The sequence below is a fragment of the Microtus oregoni genome, unplaced genomic scaffold, assembly GCF_018167655.1.
Source record: "Microtus oregoni isolate MIOR12 unplaced genomic scaffold, Mior012 000057F_ref0000458, whole genome shotgun sequence".
Classification (NCBI taxonomy): Eukaryota; Metazoa; Chordata; class Mammalia; order Rodentia; family Cricetidae; genus Microtus; species Microtus oregoni.
The window spans coordinates 10,302,423-10,319,778 of NW_024543833.1; the positions used below are offsets into that span (position 1 = coordinate 10,302,423).

The window sequence follows — 17,356 nt, forward strand, 5'->3', positions numbered from 1 at the left end:
TTCCATGGGTACGACACCTGCAGTTATCCTAGAGCACCTGTTAGAATCAGATCCTGAGCCTTTCAAAGGGAGACTTCTGCCAACACAAAGAACCCCAAAGAAGAATTCCTTGGAGTTCTTCTAAAAGCAAGAACATGTCAAAAAACAACCTCTAGCAAACAGTGCTGACTTTCACACATCTAATTTAAAATCCAGATTTCTATTTTTAATTCACATAATAAAATTAAAAATTAAGGAAATGGACACATTAGAATAATTAGCTCACCTCTAAATCATAACCTTTAGGGCTAAGGAACTAGCTTAATGGTTGGGCATTTCCCTACCAGGTACGAGGACCTGGGCTTAAACCCCAGGATCATTTATGCCTAGCATGTCTCAAGGAACAACTTGAGGAAAGCTATCCAAGGGACAGTGTTCTCTGGATTTCAAAGTGAAAAGGTGGTCTATAGGAAACAGCCTCACACTGGACACTTTCTCCCTCCTCAAAGACCGTAGCCAGAGGGAAGCAGCCTAGAGTAACCTGACCTACTCAGAAGTCAAAAAGTCCACAGAAGACCTGGGTCTCATCGCAGTCGCAGGAGAGGGGAGGGTGTGGGAACGGCAGCTAGTTTTTAAGGTACCTCTAGTCAAAGTGATTCCCAACAGGAAACTCTTTAAAACATTTGCAAAAACAGACCTCAAGACATTTTTTCCGTTTGGTTTGTTTTTTGAAACAAGGTCTCTCTACAGAGCTCTGACCTGAACTTACTCTGTAAACCAGACTGGCCTTGAACTCATTGAGTTCTTTCTGCCTCTGCTTCCCCGATTACTGACATTAAAAATGTACGCCCAATTGGAGATACTTTTTAAACCTTGGTTGTAAAACAGGATTCATTTTATCTGGTGATTTTTTTCAAAGTTCATAATCACACACAGGAGTCCTAGGTCCCTTTTAAAGGGAAAGAGAAAAGCCATTTAGCTCGTGGGAAGAGATGAAAAAGACAAGTTGGAGAGGGGGACAGGAGCTCACGGAACAGTAGCCAGAGGTTAAGAGATGACTCAATAGAGGTAAGGTTATTTGCTGTACAAGCATGAGGACACAAGTTCAAATCCTCAAACCCCTGGAAAACGTCACATGTGGTCGTTCTCATGTCTGTAACCCTAGTGCTATGAGGGCAGAGCCGGAAGATCACTGTGGCTTCATGGACACTAGCCTAGATTCAGTGAGAGAGCCTGTACCTGCCGCCCCACACACACCCAAGGGAAGGAGAATGACAGAGCAGGGCAGTCACAGTGATGGGCTTGGCACACACAAAGAATCATACAGCACACGCAAACAGAATTTTTGAAATCCAGAGGCTGGCAGGAATATAGGCAGCACCGGGCAAGCTGCTTATTTTCCTACATTTGATCTCAAATTTCTCATAATCGTCACTGCAGACCTAGAGACCCGCTGATAGCCTCAGCTACACATGAAAGTCAAAAGCAAGCAATCCCCAAGAGCTACATGGTAAAGAGAAACCCGACTCCTATAAGTAGTCCTTTGACCTCCACATGCACGCAGTGGCATGTGGGCACCTACACACAAACACAAATAAATAAATCCTATAACTTTAAAACAAACATTTAAGGAGCCAGGAATAAACTGGGCTCAAACAGAATAACTACCCTGGGTGGAAGAAAAGCAAATGCTTGGATCAGCCTAGGTGCTGGCAGTTAAGCAGAGACAGGTACTTAATTTAGTTGGCACGTGGCCTTTCTTAGGCGCCTGCTTCGCATAAGAACAATTCCCTTTTAAGGAAAAGGTACAAGTTAACCTAGGTACTTTATTCTCCTAACTGCGTTTTACAGATATATAGGATATGGATGAATGCCGCACAGGTGAACAACTGGTAGGAGCTGGGGTCCACCTGAAACAGGTGCCTCTTTCCTTGTGGCAAGATGCTGAGTTTATTCACCTCTACCTAGCTAACCTCACAGCTTTCAACTCAAATGTGCTAACTACTAAGTAGGTCTACCTAACTAACATGCTTAAGAAAGATAGGAAAAATTAGAGAAGCAAGACAGGATCATCCATACAGTGAAGCAGGAAAAGAAAACTCTAAATGAAAAGTTAATATCATATTATTTTTAAAAACCAGAAATTATATAGCAGTGAGCCCAATGTTCACTGGTGATTCTTCCACATGGAGTGTATCGATTTAATATTTGACTTGATTTGTAGTTTCTTTTTTTTTAATATTTATTTATTATGTATACAATATTCTGTCTGTGTGTATGTCTGCAGGCCAGAAGAGGGCACCAGACCTCATTATAGATGGTTGTGAGCCACCATGTGGTTGCTGGGAATCGAACTCAGGACCTTTGGAAGAGCAGGCAATGCTCTTAACCTCTGAGCCATCTCTCCAGCCCTTGATTTGTAGTTTCTAAAGGCACAGCTAAGTCTCCAAACACTCGACTTTCCTCTAATGATCCACCCTGTGGTTTCACCCAGACTCTGCTCACAGAAAATCCTCTGTGGGGGCTGTGAGCCACTAGCCAACTAGGTTGATTTCTTTTAAAATATTACAGTAAACATTCTATCAGAGCATAAAACTCCTTTACAGAAAGACACGAGGTCCTGTTCTTTCTATTGTCTGAAAGGAGAGTAGCAAAGCAGTCTGAGATAATTAAAACCCAAGCACTGACCCAACCAGAGGCTTTGAAGAAGGCCTTCCAAGTCCCGGCTTCAAAGAAATCCATTTGCGTATTATTTCTACTCCCCACCAGCCCCAGGGGAACTCGGGGATGAAGCTCCCCAGAGCCCGGGGCTTCAGTCACTTCCTCAGGAAGTGGTCCAAGCACAGCAGCTCTCCAGGTCCCATCTCCAACACTAGGCCCCCAAGCCTGGGATCCAGAGCAGCAGTCCTGACCTACCAGGCCTGCCTGAGCAGACTCCAGGAGCTGAGCATTGCTGGCCCTGGGTCACGGCCCAGGTGGAAGATGATAGGCCCTACAGTTTCCCTTCCCTTCAGACCACAGCACCACCCAAAGCCCACGAGTGGCAGGGTCAGCATCCTGCTGACATGCTTTCTTTTTCTGGTCCATGCAGAAATAGAACTGTACTGACCGGCTGTGAGATAAAAGTTCCTGAACAGGCCACATCTACCCACTGGAGAAACAGTGTCCAGAAATACCTACTCAGTGTTTTCCTGTACAAAACAATGAATTCAAGAAGAGTAAGATTCTCAGGATAGCACTTCAAAGGGGAATAGTCTGCAAGAAAAACCTCAAATACAGCATTAAGAATTTATGTGGAATTAATGTGGATGTCAGGGATCCAAACTCAGGTCCTTAAGCATACATGCAGCTGAGCCATCTCTGCCTTCAACTGCAGCGCTCTTCCTGCTCCACTTCCCAAGTGCTGGTCACCAGATCCATCCAGTCTTCACGTGGGTTATTCAAGTGGCTCTACGGTGAAAGTAGCGGAACTTTCCCCATGTTTCTCCCTACTTCAGTATGAACTGCCTTTAGTTAACAGAACCTATTTAGGGAATTCCAGTACTTCGTAACTAAGTCAAAAGTGGCCACAAGCACACTCCTAGTCAGGGGAGCACACACACCCAGACTCCAGATGCAATCCCTGCTGTCTATAAATGCCATGCTTTTTAGTGGCTTCTCCACCATTCTGCTTGGAGGTAAAATAGAGATTTCCTAAATTAGAAGTGATATTTTGAGCACAGAAATGAGAGTTTCAAAGTTACTTCCCCTTATCACCTGAACAGACCTTCCAGATTTCTGGATCTAAGTCCCAAGTTCTGCTAGGAAGCTACTGTTCCTCAAACATTTCTTCTCATATGCTTTTACAACTTAACAATTTTTAAATCTTAGATTTAAAGTATTTGCAAACATTTTTAAGATACCTAACATTAAAAAATACAAAGGAGGGGGGCCAGTGAGGCAGCCCCCCAGGTATAGACATATGCCACCACTACCCCAATCCCACACACTTTCCTAGCCCCCCCCCCACAGGCACACTGTTAAATATGTGAGAAGCCAAGAGCTGGAGAGATGGCTGGGGCTTAAGAGCACTGGGTGCTCTTGCAGAGGATCAGGATTTAGTTCCCAGCACCCACAGGGTAACTCATAACCACCTGTAAATTCCAGTTCCAGGGGATCCAATGCCCACTTCCACGGGCTCCTCCATGCACATGGTGCATATACATCCACTCAAGCACACACACACATAAAACAAATACATATACATACACACATACATATGTGTACATACAAGAAACCAGATATGGTAGTGGTACACACCTGTAACCCCAGCATGAGATGATCTGAATTCCAGGCTATCCTGAATTACAAGCAAGACCCTGTCTCAATCAAATCAAACCAGCAGAGAATAGAGGCTCATGACTGTACTCCCAGCAATTGGACAACATGAGTAGGGGGGAGAGGGGGAAAGAGTTGGGGGTGCAAACTTGGAGGTGGGAGTTAGCAGAAGGACTGAGTCGAGTTCAAGGCAGCCTGGGGCAACAGAGTCTCAAAAGGGAACATAAAGGGGAAGAGAAGGGAAAGGGGAAAGAGAGCAGAAGAGGAGGGGAGGGGAGGGGAGAGGAGGGGGAAGACAGGAATACATGTTAGCTTCTGTCAACAGAGGTTTTCTTTTTTCTTGGTCTTCCCCCCACCCCCGGTTTTTTAAGGCAGGATTTTTCTGTGTAGCTTTGGAGCCTGTCCTGGAACTTGTTCTGTAGCTTCAGGCTGGCCTCAAACTCACAAGAGATCTGCCTGCCTCTGCCTCCCAAGTGCTGGGATTGAAGGCATGTACCACCACCATCTGACAAGAGAGATTTTCTTAATAGAATTTTTATTACTCAAACTTTTGACAGGGCTTCTGAGATGGCTCAGTGGGTACAGTACTTGCTATACAAACCTAGACACCTGAGTTCAAACCCCATAACCCACATAAAGGTGGAAGGAGAAAACTGACTTCACAGAGCTGTCCTCTGACCTTGACAGGTGCACTGTGGCAATGCACACATCCCCCCTCGATACACACACATGCACACATACATATGCACACATACACATACATGCATACATGTAAGCATACACAAACACATGCACACACATAAATAAATTAATTTTAAAAAATTGTGTGAACTACTGTTCTCACTGCAAGATCTGAAGTCAGTGGTTTTCCACTGAGGCCATTTATCAGCTGTCATTCTGAATGTCCTCACACGGAGAAAAAAGCATGCTCCTGGCTCTGAGTGGTAGACGCTGACACCAGAAGTTGGCCAAGTATGTACAACACATCCTCCATGTACATTCATGGAGCAGCTCCCCAACGAAAACGTCAACAGTCAGTACTGTCAGTCCAACTAGGGCTCAGGAACAACACTCTATGCAAATACCAACACTTTCCGTGACTACCTCCACCAACCTCAAACACCAGAACCTTCAAAGGGCATGAGAAACCTGCTTCCCAACACCACAGCTGTGCTTAGCACAGACTAGTGGCAGCCACTGCTCCAGTCTCACCCTGCCCTCCGGTAGGGAAGAATGGACCAACGGCCACGGAAATGGTGCCAGTGGTTAACTATGAGGCAATTCCCACTGGACGCCAAAGCATTAAAACCATTTTTTGAATTACAAAACACAGTACTTTTATCTGTAAACATGACTGAGAGCATCCCAAAAGTTAGACACTGCGTGCTGACAACTTCCTGAAGTAAAGAGGAAACAGCCTTGGGGGTGGCCAGAGGAGGGGTATTTACAGCACCTCGCCAGCTGCTGCAGAACTGAAGGGGAGACAGAGGAAGAACAGCAGAGCTGCTGGAGAGATGGCTCAGTGGTTAAGAGCACTCGCTGCTCTTCCAGAGGAACTGGGGTTCAATTCCCAGCACCAACATGGCAACTCCAATTCTGATGCCTTTTTCTGGTCTCCACAGATGTTACATGCATGTGGTGTACAAACATTCACGCAGATGTACAGGTACCCATGCACATAAAAACAAATAATTTTTAAAGGAATTAGGGGAATGTTGGATTAGACACACACGCATACACAGAGGGAGGGAGAGGGGACAGGATAGTGAGTCCTATGATTTTCCCACCATGGCATCCAGGGCAGGAAGCAGGCCTCCAGGCTATCTGGTGCTTAGAGTTCCTCAGCTTAAGCGATATTGCAGATCCAGAAGTAATCTCTCTGGTGCTGGTTTCAGGGAACAGGGATGAGCTCTAGATTTAAAGTGAGATGGAAGTGCTGCCAGCCCACTTTTCTAGCAAGTTCCTTTTCCCCCAAGGAAGAACCTCATGAACAAGCAAGTGACCACATCCTCAAACACACTGGAGAGTTCAGTGGCCAAGTTGGATGACCCACAACTAGGCAGAAGCAGAAAGATCAGTTCAAGGCTAGCCAGAGCTCCACAGTAAGACCATCGCTGGAAAACAAAGACAGAAAAGGGCAAAGGCCAGTCTGGGGATTCTAGCAGAGAGGCCCAGAACAAACTAAGCCACAGTGGTGGCACTCCCAACAGTCAATATGAAGGTAGATGCCACCAGAATTTCCAGCAATCCGGGGGCACCAAAGAGTGTCCTTAAACCCCCTTAACAGATAGGCACCTTGGCAAGGTCTTCAACGGAGTAAACCAGGAAGATTTTTCCTACCCTCAGTGACCTGAAACTAGAGCACAGCGTAACCAAAGACACTACAGTTCAATTTGAAACTCTAGCTGGAGTCAAGGATGTCCTAACGCTCAGAATTAGAGGAACAATTTTAATTCTGACCTGTCTCAACGAAACCATGAAAGGCCAACTGCTATACGTCAAGTGCAAAACTAAATATTTAACATTCCCCCAAACTAATACTAACCAGACCATCAGACAGGAACTTTACCGGATACTGTAAGTGCTGATGAGGATCCCAAGCATGTATACAAATGACTATATGAGAAGGGCTTAAGATGTGCACATGCAAGACCCTTAACATAGGGTCACACAGTTCCTCCAGTGACTCAGTCAAGACTCCTACCTCCAGCATCTGAGGAAAAGGCACTACTCACATGAGCTTGTGGAGCAGATACTGCGGGTTAAATGCTTCCTACATGGTATTATTATTATTTCACTTATTTACTGTGTATGTGGTAGGCACATATGAAGACAGGAGAACAACTCGTGGGAGTCAGTCCTCCCCTTCCACCAGGGACTGAACTCAGAGAGTCAGTCTGGGGACCAGTGCCTTTACCCTCTGAGCCATCTCACCTGCCCTACTATACTGCTGAGGTAAGAAAGAGAACAGACTCTTGGTTTTGGTTTCTGTAGCTGTGGTTTTTGCTTTTGTTTTGGGAATCCCGTCCAGGATGGCAGGGGTGGCCTGGAACTCCTGACGTTCTCGCTCATCCTTTAGACTACTGTGATTCATAGGCACTGAGACCTCACCCAGCTTCATAGACTCAAGTTCCAAACTAAAGAGCTCCGGCACCTCAGCTCTGAACGAGGGTGAAGAGCAGAGCTATGACCAGGAACAGCTGGTCTGACGGCAATGCAGTCTCATCCATGATGCTATGAAGCTTCAGTTCCTTCCTCATGCTACAGGAACACACCCGCCCTTCAGAGCCGTAGAGAGCCCTAACAACCCAGGAACAGGAACACACCCGCCCTTCAGAGACGTGGAGAGCCCTAACAACCCAGGAACAGATGGTTCCAATTGATTTTCTAATTGACACCTTCCCAACATGACGACGTAACTACCTCTTCTTCATCATTTCTTTTCATGATTTGTTTTGTTTTTGAGGTTTTTTTTCTTTATGATGTGGGAGTCTTCTGTTTTGTGTTGATTTCATTGGTTAAATAAAGAAACTGCCTTGGCCCTTTGATAGGACAGAAAATTAGGTAGGCGGAGTAAACAGAACAGAATGCTGGGAGAAAGAAGCCGAGTCAGGCAGTCACCATGATTCTCCCACCCGACACAGACGCATTTAAGGATCTTACCGGTAAGCTACCACCTTGTGGTGGTACACAGATTATTAGAAATGGGTTAGATCAATATGTAAGAGCTAGCCAATAAGAGGTTATAACTAATGGGCCAGGCAGTGTTTAAAAGAATACAGTTTCCGAGTAATTATTTCAGGGCATAAGCTAGCCAGGTAGCCAGGAGCCGGGGCAGCAGGAACGCAGCCCATGCTCCATACAACATTTTTATTTGCTTGTTTGTTTTTTTGAGACAGGGTTTCTCTGTGTAATTGAGCCCTGGCTGTCCTGGAACTCGTTCTGTAGACCAGGCTGGCCTAGAATTCACAGAGATCCACCTGCCTCCCTCCTTGAGTGCTGGGATTAAAGGTGTGTGCCACCACCGCCCAGGTGCAAATAAAAAATACTTTAAAAGAGCACCTGGTGGCTATAAAGATAACTCCTGGTTAAAGTGCCCAGTGCTCTTCCAGGGGACCAGAGTTCTGTCACCAGCACCCATGTTACACTGCAGGCTGTAACTGCAGTTCCAAGCCCTCGTCTGGCCTGTACAGGCACCGCGTGCATATGTCAAACACACAGAGATACACATAAACATAAATTAAAAGTTTAAAACATATTAACAATAGAACACTTTCCACCCCAGCTTGTAAACCTACCTAAGGGACACACGCAGTTCACTTCTCCCCGCCTGACTCAGTCACATAATGGCTGTGCCAGTGTTGAAACAAAGGCAGCTTCTGGCCCTTGTGTATTCTCTACACAACACTGAATCTTAAATGTAGCAGGGATAGATAACTAAGATAGGAGAAGGCTAACTACAAAAAAGCAATGGGAGAAAGGGAAGAGGGCAGTGGAGGAGAAGGGAAGGAGAGAGAACATGCTAACACAGACCAGTGGCCCTGTCATTATAGCTCCTAACATAGCAGTCCTGAGTTTTGGGAAAGATTCTCAAAAGTCCACTGAAAGCTGCCAGTCATTTAGAATGGGTAGTAACCCTGCCTCCCAGACACATCTGATAGGGAGGGGCAGCTGGATGCTTTCTTGACAAGCAGAAGAAGAACTGAATGCATACAGATGATGCCCACTTGTATTTCAGATGAGGACATAGAGCCAGGCATGATAGCAGACAGCTGTAATTCTGGCACCCAGAAAGCTGAGGCAGAAGGACTGCCACAGACTCATGGCCAGCCTAAGCTATATGGAGAGTACCAGGCGAGTCTGGGCTACATAGCAAGACTCACCTCAAAAATAAATAAGCAAGCAAATGAGGTCATGGAAACAGGGCTGAGCAAGAGCCATATTTGGTCACATGTATTAGAAAGAAGAAATGTAGTTCTATCAGGATGGCAGGTAACTTCCTTGGCTCAAGTCCTCCTGGCAGCTGCCACCTCTGCCTCATAAGAAGCTCCCCTTCACTCTGCTGTCCTTGTGTGTGACTCTAGGCCACAACAGCAAACCCTCAGGAGTTCATGTCTTCCACCACGCAGCAACCCTACAAGAAACTGCTGCTCCCTGTCCTCATGCCCTTCTGCCACACCAGTATCTTGTCCCCTTCCACATGGAGGCTGAGTCCCTGACATGATCCTTCCGAAGACTCACGCACTCACCTGTTCAGCTACAGGCACCAGGGAGCCTCTCCTAACAGCCTGATCCCAGCCACCCTGCACTCTGATGTAGCTATCCATTCTGCATCCCCGTGTCCTTGCCCATTTCTCTGCACTGTGACCATCACCTCTGAAGTGACTTCTCATGTCCTCTATGGGCTGACTCCTGCTCACCCTGATTCTTGGCATACTCCAACCCAGATTTAGCTTGTCCCAGCTATATTCTGAATTTTCCACAGTTCTGACACTCAAAATTTCTCTCCCTTTCTCCAGGGCTGCCCATCCTGGTCCCCATTCCTCCAAACCCCAGTCCAGTTCAACTGCAGCAATCTGTGATCCCACAGCAGCCCAAAAGACCCAGAGACTCCCACCATGCAAGGAGCAAGACTATGAGCTAAACCAGCAAATGACAGATTCAGCCAACAACTAATAAATTGCTGCCCACACCCCGGGTTCATATTTGATAGAACTGATATAAATGATATAAAACTGCACTATGATTTCTGTGTTAAGGCAGGATTTTGTAGAGGTGGGGGTAAACTTCCTCATTTGACACATCTGTATCACTATCTCAGAGTTCATGAGTTTGCCTTCCCACTATTCCAGTCTCTCAGAGCTCAATCACTCCGCACATCAGCCCATTCTTACAGCTCAATTTCCTGGCTGGCTGGAACTCCGAAGTGACCTTCCCAGGAGAGCTGGTCCCCTGGCCACACTGCTGACAGCACTTTACCACTTGCTGAAAAAGGAGTGTCAGCCGCCTTCCGAAGCTGCTGTGCAGTGGATCTCCTGTAACTCACTCTCAAGTCATCATTCACCTCAGTTCCTTGTCGGCTATAGAGACAGACATGGTGACTGATTATAGACTCTGAATTCCTATCTCTCACTATGATCCCAAATTACTGAGACAACAAAACTGGCAGGCACTGTTCGTGTACTGACCCAAGGCCTAGCAGCCCTATGACATCTTTTGCCTTATTAGACTAGAGGTGCCAAAGGGAAACTGGGAGTAGTGGCTCACATCGATAATTTCAGCTCTCAGGATGAAGCAGGATTGCCACTAGTTCAAGGCCAGCTCAGTCTAGAGTTCAGTTCCTTCCCACTATTCCAGAAATCACAAAAACCAATGCCCATTACTAGCCCCAGGAATCAGCCTCCAAAATGAGTCTGCGCCTCAAAAAGCAAAGGTTGAAGTTGAACAAACACCTGTTTGCCTTTAGGTCCCCAGGACTGCTCTACACGCCACAAAGTTCTAATTATGGAAAGGCACAATCATCAACTTTACTGAAAACCATACAGTACTGGTGTGTTGGGCCAGAGGATGATCCAGCAGTCAGGGAGTGCGGGGAGTCATGTGACAGCTAAGAAAGCCTCCCGGTGTTTCTCTAAGATTATATTTCTGTCTGCAGATGCCAATGACCATGAATTTGCTCTCCCTGCTCGAATGTCCTGCCTGAAAAAGATGATTAAAAGAATTCTTTAAGCTATGTTTATTTATGGTTGGCTTATTCTCATCTCATTTTCAATTCACTTCGCTTTTCTCTTATTTTCAGCGCACATAGAGACAAAAGCATCGCTCTAGTCTCGCTTCCAATTTGTGCCCAGGAGAACTTCTGTCCTTCCAATGTGCTATTTCTAGAGCCAGCTCTCTGGTACAGAGAACACATTCTCCTCTCTGTGTGCTGACTGGTCAGGAAGGCGCTGGGTGTGTCTCTGAACTCATCACTGCAGCCTTAGAGGACAGTCGCCCACCGGCCTCAGCAGCTCAGGGGACAGTCATCCAGTGGCCTCAGCAGCTCAGGGGACAGTCGCCCATCGGCCTCAGCAGCTAAGGGAACAGTGACCCACAGGCCTCAGTAGCTCAGGGGACAGTCGCCCACCGGCCTCAGCAGCTTAGGGGACAGTCGCCCACCGGCCTCAGCAGCTAAGGGGACAGTGACCCACAGGCCTCAGTAGCTCAGGGGACAGTCGCCCACCGGCCTCAGCAGCTCAGGGGACAGTCGCCCACCGGCCTCAGCAGCTAAGGGGACAGTGACCCACAGGCCTCAGCAGCTCAGGGGACAGTCATTCAGTGGCCTCAGCAGCTCAGGGGACAGTGACCCACAGGCCTCAGCAGCTCAGGGGACAGTGACCCACAGGCCTCAGCAGCTCAGGGGACAGTCATCCAGTGGCCTCAGCAGCTCAGGGGACAGTCACCCACCAGCCTCAGCAGCTCAGGGGACAGTGACCCACCAGCCTCAGCAGCTCAGGGGACAGTGACCCACCAGCCTCAGCAGCTAAGGGGACAGTGACCCACAGGCCTCAGCAGCTCAGGGGACAGTGACCCACCAGCCTCAGCAGCTCAGCACTCGACTCTATGGCATCTGCTATAACTTGGGTTCCTCCTTTGAGCACATTTTCAGAGCACATAAAGACAAAAGCATCTCTCTACTCCTCGCTGACACTCTGTGCTCAGAACTGCCTCATTTTCTCACAGCTGTATATGAATAGGAAGAACCTACCACACAGAAGGTTCAATGAGTTTTAGGCATCCAGGTAGTCTTCAAACTGGTTCCTCCACTGGGAGCTATGATCTGCCCAATCTGACCTCTGGCCCAGTTAGCCACACCAAAAGAGCTAAGAGGCAGAGGGTCCCATCCCAGGCAACTGTGCCCAACCTGAAATCAGCAAATCAGGGCCCTTTATCAGTGCCAGTCCCTTCCCATCTCTTCTTCTGACTTGGTCACCTCAAAACAGAAAAGACCAGGTGCCAAGAAATCCACGTGACCTCCAGAACCTTCCTTTAGTCTTCCTGCCCCATCGCTCCCCACATCCAGTCAGGCACCACCACATGCGACTGGTCCCGGTATAACCTGCCCCTCCACTCCATTCTCACAAACAGTGCGCCCAGCCTTCCACGTAAAGTCGTAGACTTTCTCCCCTAAATTGCTACAGGTGTCCCCATTTGATCTCCCTGTCCCTACCCTCAACAGCTTCCACTCAATTTCCAGGTATTCCCACAAGACTTTGGGGATGAAGGCTAAATCCTTCTGCTAATACTAGTGCCCAGATCACGAGGACTATCCAGAAAGATCATAAACAGTCTTGTTGGACCTTCTCTGCCTCGTGCATAAGTATGGCTACCACATGCCTACCAGGCTTTCTCTGTACCTTCACTGCTCCATTGCTCGCATGCTCTTCCTGAACCTGGGGCAGCATCACACACTCAAGGGCTTTCCAGGTTCAGGTTTCCACCTCTTGAGGGCTCCTCCCGGACAATAGCAGTAGATGCCCGGCCACAGTTCTAGGACAGCTAGCTCTATGGGCTACTTCCTACTCTTTGCTCTCTGGCTTCCTCTTTCCTCAGCATTCCCAGAACCTGGCAAGATGCCTGCTGCTCAAAAAACAATGAAGTTTCTGGTACCTTGAGGCAAGAACCTTCACACTTGCATAGCCTGACCTTTCCTGGGCTCACCTCCCATGCCACTGTCTCTGCCTATTCGTCCTGACCCAGAAAGTGATTTTATCCTCAGCCCTCCCTTCCTCCTTCATGAACTCAAAGAAGTTTAACCAAAACAGGAAAAAAAAATCTAACACTAAGGGTTAGAGACCAGCTTCAGTAGCCTGGGCTACACATAAGGAAGATGTACCCCCAAAAAAGGACTTATTTTCTCCACTCCATTGCCATGACAGTGCCCAAATGCATCCACCTCCTTACAGGGTATCCAGTGACTTCAAATGGCAGGCATTTTTGAAGAAAACTATCTCTAGACAACCAAGATTTCAATAGAGATCTTCGGTATCATTTTCCAAAATTTCAGTTCTATTATTGTGTGGTGTTTCACTGAACTGACTGCCAAACTCGTCTTGAGATTAAAAATAACTGCCGGAAGAAATAAAAGGCTGTTTTACCACTTGCAGCTCTTTGTTTCCATTTTGGCTAATTCCGATTAGTTCAGGGTGATAAAGCATGTCAGCCCATTACAGCTCTGTTATCACGGCCATCTCACTAGTGTCTTCCTGGTCACCAGCTCTCTTCTCTGGGAAGTCTCAACTGCAGCTGTCAAGGTCCGATCTCTTCTGGATGGCACAGTGAGCTGAATTCAGTTCATTTAAACTTCAAATTTATATACATGTACCAGATAATGCTGAGTAATTACAAAAGTAAAAGTAAAAAACTAAAACTGCTGGCACGAAACCTGTACACGGGTATTTATGGTAGTCTTTGTTTTTTCCACAATCACCTGAAACTGGAAACAACAGTGCTCTTCAGGCAGAGAAAGACGAACGAGCTGTGGTACATCCACACAGTGAACTAGTACTCAGCGACAAAAAGAGCCCAGAACTGACACACAAAACAGTAAGGACGAATCTCAAGTACATCTTGCCAAGTGGAAGACGCCATTTATAGAACATTCTGGGAAAACCCAGACAGTATGGCCAGGAAAAAGGAGAACTACAGTGAAACTTCGGTGGCCAGGGGTTCGGGTGGGGGACCAGTTTGCCTCAAAGGGGCAGCAAGAAGTTTCGCCATGATGGAATTATTCTGCATGGATTACGTCAACTCATACGTGGCTCTATTTACATGTCAAAACCTAACAAGTGGTACTCCTGAGCAAATGTCACTGCGTATAAATTAAACATTTACATCCTTTAACCATACCTTGATTAGTGACTATCCCTAAAACAACTTAACACCAACATATTGGGGCTTCTGTGCCGCTGTCTCAGAGGACTGCTGTCTCAGTTCTGACACTTGGAGGGGTGAGGAAGAGATCTGTGGGGGCTGAGGAAGGAGCGGTCCCAAATGTCCTTCAGATGCTTGTCACCGGTACCGCCACTCTTTTCTAAGGTTCCACGTCAGGGCAACTTCTGCACAGGCCTTACTTAGCAAGGCTGAGTTCCACCAAGGACATGAGCAAGGTCACTCAAAACCCACACAACACAGAAGCTCGAGAAGGATTTCAAAGAAAGGGGGGAGGGCAGAGACCAAATCCTTACACTGTAACTCAGTCTAGTCAAAAGTGTAAGCAAAAAAAAAAAAAAAAAAATCCACTTAAATGTGGTCTACCCCCTTCCCAGACTCCTTAAAAATGAGCTGCACGGCTGGATGGGTGTGGCGGCACATGCCTGTTACCTCAACACTCAAGAGTCCAGGCAGAAGGATGAAGTCTGAGGGGAGCCGGAGCTATATATCAAAACCCTGTCTCCAAGGTGGGTGGGGTGTTTGGGAGAAAGGAGGAGAGGGTAGGAGGAAGGGCAGGAGGGAAGGAAAGTGAGAAAGACTATGAACACAGAATGAAACCCTGAACCAGGTTAGACTGAGCTGTTAAAAAAAAAAAAATACCTTGGATTGAGCGCTCCTTAACATGGAAAATATGAGTCAATTGCAGGCAAAGGAAGAAAACAAGCAAGTGTTCACCACCCAGTTACACTCTGTTTCCAGTGTGCTCTCGCCAAACCCGCACATTCCTGCTGCAGACAGGGAAGGCCCGAAGGTCCTCCTCAGAGACTGCCTCAGGAAACAGCGAGCAGGCGCCAGCTGTAGCTCCAATATGGGTGCCATGGTGTTCCCTCCTGGCTCTCTCAGAAAGGAACATGCCCTTGCTTATTCTCCAGACCGCTCTGGGTCCCTCCCCCCCCTCCCCCGCCCCCCAGGAGACATAGGCCTGCTACCTTGTTACAGCCCAGCCTGAGATCAACACCTGAGGCCAGCTCCAATCCAAGATGAGCTCATGATTGCTGCCTGGGAGAACCAGCTCCCCAGCCTCCAACAGCATTTGCAGCTGGAAAGACTGGCCTAAATGCAAAACAAATGCTATTTTGAGGAGAGGCTTCTGGGGGGAGGGGGAGAGGGGGCGGGTGTGTGTGTGTGTGTGTGTGTGTGTAGAACAGGAGGGGGAGAGGGGGCGGGTGTGTGTGTGTGTGTGTGTTTGTGTGTGTGTGTAGAACAAAGCTAAAACCACCAAGAGAGTACACCAGACCAGAACATTCCATGACATGCAGGCCCTAAAAAGGGCTTTTAAAATACATCCTCAAGAAACGGTCATTGTAAGGGGCGAGCAGTGAAAGTTAAATAAAACCCCTGCCCCTGGAAAGACAGGAATGAAGGACTAAACGATAGAATAGCTTATCGTATTAGGCTAATTAAGGCTTATCACATTAGCCATCTGAGTTTTAGCTGGCACCAGAAACGCAGGGGCCAACACGCCATGCAGTATAGACTGGAATATGCTCAACAAGCACTATCCCTACCACACAACTCTGGCCGTCGGAAACGAGGTAGAACTGAAAACCAATTTTAGCACATGATTTGCAAAGGACCTTCTTCCATCATGGAAGCCATTTGCTGGTATATCCGTCTGCGATCACATTTATCTCTATTAAATACTACATAAAATATTCCAAGCTAACCAAGCACTCTAGTCTCCCCTCTTTTGCCAGTGCAAGCACATGGGTGACTCTCTGCAGCCCCCCCCCACCCCGATTCCAACAATAAAAACCCCTACATACTCAACGCCCTTCACTGCTGACAGACTGCCCACCACTGCCAGCACACTTCACCAGCTCTAAGATGCTCTGCATTTCTGAACAGACTAGTCTGCTGGAGCCGGAGAGGAACATGATACGCACTTCAAAGAGAGAAAATGTATTTGCAATCAGGTCTCCCATGGGCTCCTCTTGACTGTACTTCTACCAAACCAGCAGAAAGGCAGAACCAGCTCTGTTGGCTGAGATCATATTGGACCTGACTCTGGTGTGACTGGTTTCCTGTTTGGGGAAGTTGCAGTTCTTTGCACAAGGAACCCCAAGGCAAAATATTTAGTGTTCTCCTGGAAGCTCCCACGGCCTTTGTCTTCCCTGACTCGCTGCCCTCCTCTGCTTTCTCCTCTCCTCTCCTCTCCTAGCTCTAGTTTACATTTTTCTGCCAGCCCAATTCTAAATGCAGGAAAACATTAGACATTTTCTACCACCCACTACAGGAAAGCTGCAAGCTAACAGTCTTTTTTTTTTTTTTTTTTTTGCACAGATAAAGCCGGACAGACCTGGGTTCCTTCTAGTCCTTCGCTAGTCCTCCACACTGAGATGTATGCCACAAATAATCCATTGGCGAACTCACTGTCGACAGCCCCCAAAATCAATAAAGGACATTCCACCACTTGACTGAAAATCCTTTCGGGTCAACACGGAGAGCGTGGAGAAGGAGAGGTGATAGATGAACAAAAGACAATCTACCTCCAGGCTCCTCAGATCCTAAAAAGCTGGCTGGGCTACTTGGAAATGATGAAGCCCTTCCTTTTCTTACAACTGTGGGCAAAATGTGCCATGTGGACTGCTTCTATGCAAAACCCGTGCATTCTCCACAAGGCCCAGCCGCCTACCGCCCTCCAGACATGCCTTTCCAGGCCTGACTCTTTCAAATGCCCAGGCACATGCGATTTAATGAAGGCATTCAGATCTCGCCTGGATAACACCATCAAAAAAGTCAGTGGAACCCACTAAGCATGGACAACATGAAAGGTATTTGGTCTCCTCTCTGAACCCCACTTATCTCCAGGGTACCAAATCCACTGGCGGTCTGTGTCAGAATGGATGTGCAAATTAATATTTAAATTCATGCTAAAAATAGCTTATCTCACCTTGTGAACCTTGACCTTTTGAAAAGACTTTGGACCAGTGCTCAGTTACTGTCACACGGTTGCATTCTCTGCAAATATGAAAGGGTTAAAAGCAGCCCCAGTCAACAGGCCTACAAGGAAGAAAAAAAAAAAAAGACAGCATGTATGGCTGACAACATCACTGGATCACATCTATGCTCATTTCCCAGAACAATA

The 17,356-nt window shown here is 47.2% G+C and overlaps 1 protein-coding gene across 9 annotated transcripts in view; it reads right to left on the reverse strand.

Annotated features, from left to right (window-relative positions):
• Positions 1–17,356, reverse strand: part of Znf532 (zinc finger protein 532) — a 98,316-nt gene that overhangs the window by 74,942 nt on the left and 6,018 nt on the right. For 7 of the 9 annotated variants that reach the window (XM_041639183.1, XM_041639179.1, XM_041639180.1 and 4 more), the window contains one exon: positions 17,162–17,271. The exons of the other annotated variants lie outside the window; for them this stretch is intronic. The gene's annotated coding sequence lies outside the window, so the exon portion shown is untranslated. The remainder of the gene's footprint in view (positions 1–17,161; positions 17,272–17,356) is intronic. 9 annotated transcript variants of the gene reach the window in all.